The 12,369-nt window shown below is 30.0% G+C and overlaps 2 long non-coding RNA genes across 2 annotated transcripts; both read left to right on the top strand.

The window, feature by feature from the left end:
* Nucleotides 1-4,247: 4,247 nt before the first annotated feature.
* LOC127743181 (uncharacterized) lies at nucleotides 4,248-5,383 on the top strand. Its single transcript, XR_008004533.1, has 2 exons — nucleotides 4,248-4,971; nucleotides 5,112-5,383. It is a non-coding gene; the product is annotated as an uncharacterized LOC127743181 (long non-coding RNA).
* A 1,809-nt stretch (nucleotides 5,384-7,192) lies between these two features.
* LOC127743182 (uncharacterized) lies at nucleotides 7,193-7,949 on the top strand. The gene is made up of 2 exons (XR_008004534.1): nucleotides 7,193-7,371; nucleotides 7,714-7,949. It is a non-coding gene; the product is annotated as an uncharacterized LOC127743182 (long non-coding RNA).
* The last annotated feature ends 4,420 nt before the right edge of the window (nucleotides 7,950-12,369 follow it).

The following is a 12,369-nucleotide window of genomic DNA, read 5'->3' as shown; positions in this document are numbered from 1 at the left end:
CTAGGAAATTATATGAGAATTAGTTTGGTAATTAAAAAAATTATATTTTTTTACAGTAATAAATAGATTCTGTGTTATTATTTCATAATTTTGTATATATGTGTTAGGCAAAAGAAAAATATTATCTAAAAAAATTTAAATAATGCAAAAAAGATTATAACTGATATGATATTATTCAGTATATTTGGTCAATGGTATAACTGACAGAAGTAGTAATATAAAGTGTCAAAGAAACAAATGCAGGACGGTTACTAATTTAAATTTAAAAATAGAAAATATTATAGAAGTAACTGTCAATTGACATTAGATTAATCTATAAATAAAATTTTGGGCAAACGTTGTAATCAGTTCAGTTCTTTTTAAAAAAACACTTAAAATCCAAAAACGCGCAGCCTCCCTGATATTAGAGAGTAAAACTGAAAATCTTAAATAATTCTTTTGAAGTCTGAACTCAAATTTGTACTCTACTTTTTATTTTTAATTAAAGTTCTTTACTTTTATTCGTTTTTCTTTCATCTTCTTTTTCCTTTCTCTTTTAATTTCTATATTTTATTTTGTCTCCGACATCTTGCATGTTTTCTTTTTATCTTTAATTTTATTTTTGAAACTACAATTGAGACCTTGAGACACCCACAAGAGGAGTCGTTTCCGCTCCTTGAATTAAGATTGTGAAACAAAATTCGAAAGCTAGTTAATTTATTTGTTGTTAACGATGGAACAAAAAATCGAATAAAACAAATTAGCACGTCAAGTGGGACATTGTCAATAAATTGTAGTTTTGTAAAAAAAAAAAAAACACCCAAACTTACAGGAATTTACACAGTGACAAAATTGTTTGATACTGAAAAAAATAGTGTCAATTGACATGTCAAATTTATCTGCACCATCTTCTTCTATTTCCAGTCACTACAAGAATTTGATAAATTAGCGACGAATTTTTGCGAGAAATATATTTTGTCACTAATCCGTCACTAACTTGCGAGAAATTAGTGACGCACTAACGACAAAATTAATGAGTGGTCACAAAATACCCGAACTTGAGAGAAACGATTGATTAGCGAGAGATTTACGAGTAAGTTTGTTTCTCGCAAATTGACTTTTGTGGCTAAAAAAAGAGCGGGAAAAATGTCCTCGCTAATTTGTCACAAATTAATTAGCGAGTGACAATGTTCTAGCAAATCAGTCACTTAGGGTTTCAATCGAATAAAAGTAAAGTAACGAGTGATATTATTGTTACTATTCCGTCGCAAGTGTTTGATATACAATTAGCGAGAAACAATTCACACACTAGTTCGTCGCTAAATAAACTTTGTGCGAAATGGCTAATTAGTGAGGAACAACGTTCCTAGCTAATTCGTCACGAAGAATTGAAATGCATTTTGCGATGGATAATTTCCTAACTAATTTGTCACCAAAGCTTTTATTTTTTAGTGAGCAACTAGTTTCTCGCTAATTTGTCGCATAATATTGTAAAATTCAAAATAAGAGTAGTGACAGAAAACAGTCGTCGCTAACTCATCGCAACAGATAAATCATTTAGCTAGGGAACTGTTCCTCGCTAATTAGTCGTTAAAGTGGAAATACGGATATTGAGCGCCTAGGACATAAGTAGTGAGAAATTTGCGACCGTTTAACAACTGACGCAGTTCATTCGCTGATTTCAAGTCGCTGATTAGCGGGCAAAATAAATTTGTCGCTAAGTTGTCGCAAGTTTAATTTAGCGAGCGACTTGGCAACTGCAATCTTGTCGCAAAGTAAAAGCTATATCCTACCTATTTTGTAGCAAATTACTCGCTAATCTCGTTGAAAATCCGTCGCCGAGTTATAACAAATCCAAAACTAATCGAGAAAATTTTATAAGTAACTGGTCGCAATTGAGTCACTAATCAAAAGCTTATTTAGTGAGGAATTAGCGACCGTTTAACAACTGATATACTTTTCTCGCTTATTTCATATTGTTACTAATTTGTCAGAAAAAATATTAGTCCCATGTTGCTACTAATCACTAACCACTATATGAATCCATAGAAAATTCACGAAAAAAATCATTAAAAAAGTAATACAAATTATTTTAATATAAGATCATTGATATTTATATAAATATTTTCGTATTTTTTAAAAAAAAAAATCTTATCTACCTCATAAAATATTTTTTAAAATTTAAAATTTTTTAAAAAAATCAAAATAAAAATTTGAAAACAAAAGAAAAAAAAGTAACTCAAAATACAAAAAAGCATTTAATTTCAAAAATTTAAAACGTACCTATAATAAGATTTAGATACCTATGCATCTGAATAGATTTATATATATATATAATTAAATTTAATAAATAATACTAACAAACTTGATTTACACGTATAATCAAACTTTACAAATAACATATTCAAATTTATAATCATAACACATATATACAAATGTACACTTGCTATCATAGTTGTAAAAATTGAACTGGACCGGCCGGTTCGATTAGAAAATCGGTGAACCGGATTCTAATTCGGTTCGATTTATTCTTTGGACCGTTTAAAGAAGAAAACCGGTATGAACCAGTAAGAATCGGATCAAACCGGCAAGAACCGGTGCAAACCGGTTTGCGTGGAAAAACTTTTAAAATGTCTCCGCCACACTTGCTATTATAGTTGTAAAAATCAAATCGGACCGGCCGGTTCGACTAGAAAATCAGTGAACCGGACTCTAATTCGGTTCGATTTACTTTTTGAACCATTTAAGAAAGAAAACCTGTATGAACCAGTAAGAATCGGATCAAATCGGCAAGAAACGGTGCAAACCAATATGCGTGAAAAAACTTTTAAAATGTCTTCGCCAGGTCTCGAACCAAGAACCTTAGAGCAAAAACAACCTCTACTTATCACTCAGCCATTTACTTCTAATTACTATATTTAACAAATACTAATTATACAGTATACAAAAATATATAATTTAATTTAATTTTTATTTTTTCTATTTTTTAAATTAATTAATTTTAATTATATACCATTATTAATATAAATGTAAATTTCACTAAAATTCTATCACTAGCTTTTAGTTTTCAAGATTATTGCTGAATTTGTCTTAAATCTCTAAAAAATTTAGGATTTGTTTGATTTATGTTTTTATTTTTAATATTTTTTTGTATTTTGAATTTTGTAAAAAAAATAGTAAAAATAATAAAATTTTATTTTCTATTTTTACCTGCTATTTTTATTTTTTTTCTTCGCAAAATCTAAAAAATAAAAATACTAAAAATAAAAATAAAAAATAAAAACCCAAATCAAATGTATCATTAATAGTAGAAAATAAAAGGCAAATAGTATTACCTGTATAAGGGTACTTCACCCCTCTCTTTTCCTCTGAAAATTCAAATTGGAAAACCCTAGTGCCAAACCTCCTTTGAATGCAGTCGCAGCAGCCCACCATCCCTCTTCGGTCATCGTCGAACTCTTCTCCTCCAGGGATAGACCGTGGGTGCCACATCGCTTTTAAATCAAATAAGATTCTTAAGTAATTTTATCATAATGGAACATTTTGCATAATTTTAGTGATTGAAAAATAAGTAAGAATTGTATAGTTTAATTTAAGTGATTTCTATTATGAATAAGTTATGACTTATTATTAATTTGAACTCCTTATTTTGTAAACTAATCTATTAAGAATAATCAAATTAGTTTTATTAATATTTGGGGTTAAGATAATTAATATTCTGGTGTAAATTTTTATAATTGGTTATTTGAAATTAAAACTCAACAATAAAAGTATTATATAATTTAATTTAAGACATTTGTATTATGATTAAATTACGATTAATTTTATTAAATTGAGCTCTTAGAGATTAATTTATTGGGAATGATTAAATTAATTTTTATAAATACTTTGAGTTTAAGTTAACTAACGTGTATGTACAATTTTTATTATAATTAGTTGTTTTATACAAATTGAAATTAAAATCCTGGTAATAGAGAGATTATGAAAGATTATGGCATATAATCTGAATAATTGATATTTTCGCATTTAAACTGTGTTTTATAAAATATGATTAGTATATTTACTTTATGATTTAAATTAAAAATAATTTGAGTTCATTGATATATTGATAAATAAAATCTTACGCATTTTAAAAGTAATCTTTACAGTATTATATTTAATTTTTGAATTGTTGTTTTATCTTAAATACTTTATAAAATTATTGTATTACTAATACATATTTTATCCTAACTTTAAAGTTCCAAATAAAACCCTAATTCCATTAATCCCTAAATCAAAACAAGCAAAACATACACTCAGAAGGGGAAGAAAAGAAACGGGGGAAACAGAGAGGGGGAAACGGGAAGAAGAGGAAGGAGAAGAGAGGGACGGGATGGAAGGGAAGGCGCCGGAAAGACCATCGTCGCCGTCGCCGTCAGGTGAAGGTGGAGGAGTGACTGAGAGAGAGTAGGACGTGAGGAAGGAGAAGAGAGATTGAGAGAGGGAGACGGAGAGCTCAAGAGCAAGGAAGGGGAGGAAGGCTGCTCCCGTCATCATCGCCGATTCTGCCTAGACCGCCGCCGTCGCCATTGAGGGAGTCACTGCCTCCGAATCCTAGCCGTCGCTGCTGTCAGAAGAACGAACCTGGAAGGAGAAGGATGAGGTCTGTTCTCGCACTGTCCTGCTCTGCCACCGCCGCTGCCGTCGATTGGGGTCACACCGTTGCTGTTGCGCCCTGTTTTCTTTGATAGAGCCACTGTTGAGAGTCTGCCGTCAGAGAAGCATTGTCGGCGTTGCTGCTGTAAACTATTTCAGCTACTGCCCTGGTATTGCTCGGTCACCACCGCCTCCTTCGTCCTTGTCTCTGAATTCTGTACCATTCACGACCTATTTTGATTATTGTTATTCTTTCTTGCCGCTTCTGCCTCCGTCGATCGAACAGAATGTGAGAAGGGAGAGGAGTTGTGTTCTTGTGCTGTCGTCGTCGTTGCCGAAACAAGGACAAATTTACCGGTAACTCTGTTGTTTCCATTCTTGAATTTGCGCTACTTCCATTTTGTTCCTTAGTCTTTTTCTGTTCTGGTAAGGAAAATCCATGTTTCTGTTTAATACTCATGCTCTGCCTTCTCTGTTTGCTGATGGAACTATCATAGGAGATAGTGTTGATGATAATAAAGAACTGTTAGAGTTGCTGCTGCTGCTGCTAGTTTGGTTCGAGTCTGTTGCTGCTACAAACTAAAACAAAAGAGGGGTTTGCTGCTCTTAATTATCAAATTTCGCCTAATCGAGGGAGGGGGTTTACTTTAAACGGTTTTAATTTAAGAATGTCGACAAAGTTTATTGGATAACTGTAAATAGGTATAATAGTTGTGAGTGATTGATTGATTATATGAATGTTAAATTGTGGCTGAGATTGTGATTGGAATGATTGAGATTTTGGTTGGAACTTTGATTGAATTCGTTGATTTTGTGAAATTGATCATACGTGGTTTATGAATTGTTTGATGAGAGATTGTTGTGAATTCTGTATTTTGATGGATTAAATTGAAATTTTTGTTAATTGTTATTAAACTGGTTATATGATTATTGTAATGGACTTAGTTGGTGATTGATTGGAGTTGGGTTTAGAGAATATTTGGAGGAATGAATCTTGAAATGTTGAATTGATTGCTGAGAATCTGAGTTTTGAAATTAAATGAAAACTTTGGAAGTAAATCAGATATTCAACAGTAATCAAAATGATAAGAGAGTAAAAGCTAAGTAAACTAGGATGAAATTCGTTGTTGGAATTTAATTTTGAGAAGTTTGAATTAGCTGGAGAATTAGTTGTGATTTTCAGTGTTAAACTGAAAAATCTGATTTCCTGCATTATCTTTAAATGAAATCAGTAACTTTGAAAAGCTATAACTAATTCTATGATGATCGGAATTGCGTGAGACCAAGTCTGGATTAAGCTTGGGAATATAAGGAGCTGGACTGGGGAATTTAAGACCTTTTTCTTAAGTATATGATTTATGGTGAATTTTTGAGTTATGGTTGTGGAATCTGTTTTTTACTGCAGAATTTTTAGAACAGCAGTAACTTGTTGGCTCTGCTGTGTGTGTTTCAAATTGAATTTTGAAATGGAACCAATTTTAAATTAAACTTTACTCCTATTATTTTAATGCCGTAAAATTTCAGAACGGTTGGACTTGTAGTTTTAAAGATATGACTTTTTGAAAGATGATGCATTATGCAGTAAAAGCCAGATTTTGTTTTCTTAAATCAGTAACTTTGAGAGTTAATAACTTTGGATTCTGGATAGTTATTGAGATGAAACTAATTGGAGGTGAAATTTAAGTATGTTTAGCATATGTGATTTAAATTTCAGGGCTGTCAATGTTTTAATGAGTAAGTTATGGGATTTGGAAGAGGATATGTTCATTAACTTTTAAAATAGAATTCTGCAGAAAATTACTCAACTTCTAAGTTATATAACTCCTTCATTAAAAACGATATTGATCTGGAACCAATTGGAAAAGAAACCTGGATGAGTGAAGTTGAACCACATTAATTTTTAAGGTCATTGGATTTAACTTGGATTTTATATTGAATTTTGAATATTGGATTTAACTTGGATTTTATATTGAATTTTGAATATCACATGCTGTTGCTGTTTTCTGATTTTAAGACACTGCAGAGTAGTCACGGTTTTGTTTCTATTCCCAAAGCTAGAGTAAGCAAAAAATTATGATTTTTAGTTTAATAGAAAGCTTAATCCGAGACGGTCATATGGATATAAAGTTTGTGCAATTCTGAATTCATTTGATATTTTAAAAACAGAATTGAAATTAAGCTACCAATGTTGTTTTGGTAACTACCTTGGGTATAGGGTTTAAAAATTGATTTTTACACTATTATCAAGTATTTTGAGAATATATTGTTGTGGTACTTGCTGATAAAAGGTTGGTGAAATGTTGAGAAAGAGGAACCCGTATGGGTGGCTAAGTTCTATTTTTAGAGGAGGTTATGTTCGAATTTTTATAAAAGTATAAGGTTGTAATTAAAACGAATAATTAAGACTTGTTTAAAGACGATAACTTTGCTGATTCTTTTGAGAAAAGATTATTTGGTTTATGAGGTTGTTGGCAAGAGCGTGGAAAGAAGGTTAACATCCTCTACTGATTTAGTTGGTTGAACTTGCACAAATTACTACTGTAGAGTGATGTTATTGAATCTGTTTTCTGATGCAATCTCTTTTAATGGGAATTAATTGTTTGATTTTTGGTCAGTGTTAAATAGTCAATTATTGTACTATCTTTTTTCAACGTCTCTTATCAATTATTCAGCTATTTTCTGGCTCATGCTATTTTCGACTCACCCTGTTCTCTTTTGTTGAGAGAAGCTGAAAATGAATCCTGTTTGTGTTTCTTGGTAAAGTTTCTACTTTAATTTCTCATCTTGCTTTCTTCTATTTGATTCTGTTGTTTATCTTGATTAATTTTTTTTGCGTGCAAACAAGAATCACATGATGTTGTGTAGTATAGTGCAGTGCCTTTGATTTTGATTGTTGTTGGATTCTTTATAATTATTAAAGTTCTTTTCTTTTCTTTTTTGTTGAATTTCTTACTACTTCTTTGGTGATCATCTTCTATGAATCCATTTATGGAATTTTTTCATCATGGGTTAGTTTGGCTTATAATTCTATGACCTCATGTATGGACACAAAATTTTCCATTTTTCTATTGATTCGTGTTGCTTTTCTGTAATCTGCAGAATTGATGAGGTAATCAACACTCAATTGATGGTTTCTCGGTAAATTTTTTCCAAAAATGGATCAAGCATTTTTCTCCATATTTTAGCTTGAAACAAAGAGGTTGTTATGGCTTATTGGCATTACATTTGCAGTATGTAAATTAAATTATTAGTTTTATTATAGAATTGTAATTTTTTTAATTATAATTATAGCATGTAAATAATTTATGTAAATCAATAAAAAAATCAATTCTTTTTTTACTTTCTTATTTTCTCCCTTCAAAAGCGTGGCTATGTCTCCTATTGGCACGCTTTCGAAGCGTAGTTAACACTAACTCAATTGGCACGTTTCTAAAAAAGCGTGGTGAAAAGATATCGCTACACTTTTTGCATATTTGGAATGCTTTAAAAGCATAGCAAAAGCCAGAATTTTTTGTAGTGTGAGATACTTATCGATTTGTTACTAGTTTAAAAGGAATTTGTGATGACATTTTGCGATAGTATTACAACTAATTGACTACAGATTATTTCCTAGCAAATTAGCGACTATTTCATAACTCTACTTTCTCATTTCAAATAGCTTTGGTTTAGCGACAAAATTCCTACAAACTTGATTAAGGATTTTTAAAGATTAGCTATAAATTTGCTACAAAATGTGACAGATTTGCGATCATATTAGCGGACAACTTGTGACAGAGTAGCTTCAGAAAAATTCCTCTCGAATTAGCGTCAACTAATCATTCCATTTTGTCTACGAAGTTAGCTCATTTAGCGATGAGTCTGCTGCAGTAAAGTTTGTCGCTAATTAGCGACTACCGTTTAGTCCATTTCTTTTATGGAATTAGCTTTTACTTTAGTGATGGATTTGCGACTATCTATTCGGTAGCTAAAAAACTTTCTGATGAATTAGCGACTGTTGTGTTTGCCTCACTGATTTGCGACTTGTAATCAGCGAGAAAAGCATTAGTTGCTAGGCAGTAGCTAATCCGTCACAAATTATATTTTGCGTCGGATTAGCGACGATTTTACGACTCTTTTTGTGGTAGCTAATCGGCCATATTCTTGTAGTGTAGTGATGAAAGAGAAAAAAAAGTTGAAAATATTTTCATACCTCACACCACAGAGGCTACCTTATTATCCACGAGACATAATAGCATTAACCATGCCAATATGAGTTAAGTGCATCTCATACAAACACTATGGGGTAGCTGCTTAATAACCTGCTACCGGGATTTGTTCCCTCTACTCACCAATTCAAAATCATGTTTACCATAACCCATGTGTAAATTTTCAACTTTTGTACTACAAACTTCACTTGGTATATCGATTACTTCTTCAAATGTGAGCATAATAAGGGATAATTATTCTTCTATTACACAAAATACAAGTCCAATTTTTTTGATATGTCAAAAATATTACCGTCAAAAAGTCTTATGGTTACTATTGATATATTGCCAGAATGTCATCAATAGATAAATGAAAATGATTATAATTTGGTTAATATATTAACTCACCATATGATAAAAATGTTTAATTCTTTTATTGAGTAAACCACATTAAATATGAACAATTAATCTTTAAAGTAAATCAAATTGCTAAGATAGTTAGTACGAAAAAAAAAATCAAAATGATTATATTAAAGTACAAGAGGTAAATGTAGAACAAAATCTTCCTGAACATAATATGCATTTGGGTAAAGAAGATTAAAATGATGGTAATATAATAAAAGATGACACTGAAATACAACAAAATATTAATTAAGTTGTTAAACAAAATAACATTAGAGAACAAGAGGTCAATCAAATGGTTGAACAAATTCTAAAAAAATTAAAAATTGATATTGAATTAGCAAATCAAACTCAGTTTATGTCTGATTTTTCTAAATTTATCCAACAAACTGAATTGTCTGAGGGATGGAAGTTTCCTAAGTCATTAACTACATTTTTCAGAGAAGACGAAGAATCGTCAGTAAAGCACATGCTCGCTATACTGTCGAAATCAACAAGGTAGCGTCAAATGAGTATTTAAAGATGAAATTCTTTCCCTCTTCATTGATAAAAAATGCCATTACATGATTTTTTAACCTAAAGCGAATTTCAATTCACTCTTAAATGCAGTTAGAAAGAGATTTTCATAAATATATTTTTCATAGTGAACTAAGAATCAGTTTAAGTGATTTGTTCTCGATCAAACACAATGTAGAAGAATCAATTGATAAGTATTTGGCTATATTCAGAAATATGAGAAATAGATACTTTATTCCAGTTCTAAAATCTGAAGTCGTCAAAATGGTCATAAATGGATTAGAATTTAGAATTAGGAAGAAGCTTGTAAATCAATAATATCATGACATAACTCAACTTACTGAAAATATTAGACAAATTGAACAGTTGAAAACTAAAAAAGAAAAAAGTATAAAGAAATGATAAAAAAAAGATTGAATGATCATTAAATATCTACATCTCATTGAATAAGCCATGCAGAAGATGATCCGAAAAAAATTTCTAAAGTACAAGATAAATAATTTTTCTAGATGATTTTGTAACAAAAAATGGTCTCATCTTCTTCTTTTTTTTTCTATCTTTTTTTTTCATCTTTTTCTCATTCTTATTTTTATTTTTTATTTTTTTTCCTTTTTCTATTTCTCTATCTCTTTTCTCTTTTATATTTACCATAATCTTTTTTTTTCGTTTTTCTCTCTTCTTTCTCTGTTTATTTCTTTTCTTTTTCTTATTCAATTCTAATCTTCTTTGTTTTTTCTTTTTTATTTTTTATCTTTTAAATTTCTATTTATTTCTTTCTTGTCTTTTAGTTCTGACTATTTTATTTATGTTGTTATAGTTTTATTTTAAAAAAATGCATTAAGTTTAACATCATGTAAAAAAATCTCTCATTGACATTTGAGTATGTAATTTATAAGTACAAAAGTCTAATTGACTTAGAAATTTTAATGAGTCTATTGGTGCTTTGAGTCAAAACTATTAGAATGTCAGTGTAAAAATTTTATAGGATTAGAAATTTATTAAATCTAATTAACACCTAGAGCAGCTTAACATATAAAAAAAATGACTTCACAAAATTAAGATTCTATTACTTCTGAAGTTAGAAAATTTGTATCAATAATTAACAATGTCAATTAGAATAATAAAAGGGTATGTGTCAAAAGCTCTCATCTGAAATGTCAAAGGTTAAGACAAAGGTCAATTAACATATATTTAATGTTATCACAAAGGAATAATTAGAACAGATACCATTTTATATGCTTAGAATCTTCATACAGAAAAAATAAATTCCATTATTAACAGACAGATATTCCACTATCAATATAAAAACTTTTATAGACTTAAAAATTCTATTAAGTCTATTAATAGTTAGCATTTAATTTTTCAAGTAAGAAAAAGTATATGGAACCAACTCTAAATCAGCCAAAAATGAAACAACTTAATTAATTATAAATATAGTAATTAGTTTTATTTATTTATGATTTAAAATATTAGTTATTAAATGTTTCACCACATTCAAATTAGGAGGAGATACGTTCAGTATCATTGCAACGTGAATCACCGAAACTGATTCAATTAGCTTCCGTCTCTTCACCCTTCTTCTCTCTCCAAACGCCTAAAACATAATAAATCAGGAAACAGATTCAGAACCATCCAATTTACAAAGAAAAGAAACATCCTAATGCCTAGTATAAGCACCATCTACGTAGAGGTTTTGGATTCACCCAAAGATATTTGACTGATTTTTGGCTGGATCTATCTTAGTTCCCTAGCATTATTGTTCAAGTAAATATGTGCTAAAGGTATAAACTTAAAAGCATTTGATGCTCTTAATATTAATTGATCAAAAGATACCCTCAACTTGTCAAAAGTAAGATAAATGTCAATAGAAGCTATTAATAAACAACTAAATTTTTACACTTTCAATCATTGCATGTCTTCAAGTGAGAAATTTTGGGAGCATTATGTTAAGCAAAAAATATATTAGCTAAGAAAAAAATTTGAATAATGCAAAGGAAGTTATAACTGACAAGATATTATTATTGGACATACTTGGTCAAAGGCATAATTAACAGAGATATCAATGCAAAGCGTCAAGGAAATAAGTGCGGGACAATTATTAATTTAAATTTGAAAACGGAGAAGAAGATATTGTAGAAGTAACTATCAATTGACATTAGAATAGTTTATAAATAGAATTTTAAACAAATATTGTAATCAGTTCTTTTTTAAAAACACTTGAAAACCTAAATATGCTCTCAGCCTTTCTGGCATTAGAGAAAACTGGAAATTCTAAGTAATTTTTTTGAAATTTGAACTTAAATTTGTACTCTATTTTTATTTTTAATTAAAGTTTTTTACTTTTATTTGCTATTCGATTTTAATTGAATTGAATAGATGGTTTGAATTGAAATTGCATGTACACTTCTAATTAAAATTGGATGCCAATCAAAGTAATCCACTACTCGTCTCAAAGCCTAACTTAACATGTAAGGTGTTCATAGTTTTGTCGCTTAGCTAGAATCCAATAATATGCATCCCTCCTGAAAACAAAAATAATTATTGATTGTTAGCTCCCATGAAAAGAACTTGACCTTGTGTAAGTTAGGATCATGGTAACCTTGTTCGGTACATGCCAAACTCAATAAGTTGTGTCTTTTTCCAGGGCCATCAA

This window comes from Arachis duranensis, chromosome 10, assembly GCF_000817695.3.
Source record: "Arachis duranensis cultivar V14167 chromosome 10, aradu.V14167.gnm2.J7QH, whole genome shotgun sequence".
Lineage (NCBI taxonomy): Eukaryota > Viridiplantae > Streptophyta > Magnoliopsida > Fabales > Fabaceae > Arachis > Arachis duranensis.
Note: the sequence above shows the minus strand (reverse complement) of the source record. Positions and strands in the feature narration are given on the sequence as shown.